Genomic DNA, 848 nt, shown 5'->3' on the forward strand with positions numbered 1-848 from the left:
TTTTAAAATATTGGCAATGCAACATGTAAAAAAAAACTAATGGAAATTAAAGAAATAATAAAAAAATGCAACATGTATTAAAAAAAAACTAGAGACATATTAACAAAATATATAAATTGCAAGAAACATTTAAATAAAAATTAATATGACATAGAAATTAATAGAAGAAAAATGAAAAATAATTTACCTCACTGCTAAGATTTTCTCTGCTTCGATGGTTGTCAATCGCTTTTGCTAAGGCATTTCTCCATTTCCCCAACTCTTTATTAAGAACTTTCCACCTACTGGATAATGCCATTTCTGTACGTGTAGAACCAATTGCCCTTTCACAAAATGCTTGATGAATTTTTTTCCACATATGATAAAATTTAATCTCATTGCCCGTTACGGGACAATGACTAACTTGGACCCAAGCCTCACACAAGCTAACATCTTCCATCATGCTCCATGCCCCTCCATTTTCATTAGAAGAACCCATAATATGCTAGAAAAAAATTACAACTTCAAAGTGAAAAAATATTGAATAGAAAGTGAATAAAATTTGAGGAGGAAGTGAACAATAGTAGAAGGAGAAGAAAATATATGAGGATTTGGTGTTAAAAGTGAAGAGTATTGGTTGGTATTTATACAAAAAAAATTCTGTAATTTTTGTGTATTTTTTAAAAAAAAATTCGATTTTTTTTCAATTTTTTTTGGCAGAAAAATTGGCTGCCGTTGGATTGAAGAAAAAATCCAATCGGAGCGACCAGAGCCGCCACGTGTCAAGGAGCGTGCGCACTGTAGCGCTGATTTGAAATTTTTTACGTTGGCGTGTGCATGCACGCCGCCAATGGTAAAAAAATTTCAAA

This window comes from Prunus persica, chromosome G3, assembly GCF_000346465.2.
Source record: "Prunus persica cultivar Lovell chromosome G3, Prunus_persica_NCBIv2, whole genome shotgun sequence".
Classification (NCBI taxonomy): Eukaryota; Viridiplantae; Streptophyta; class Magnoliopsida; order Rosales; family Rosaceae; genus Prunus; species Prunus persica.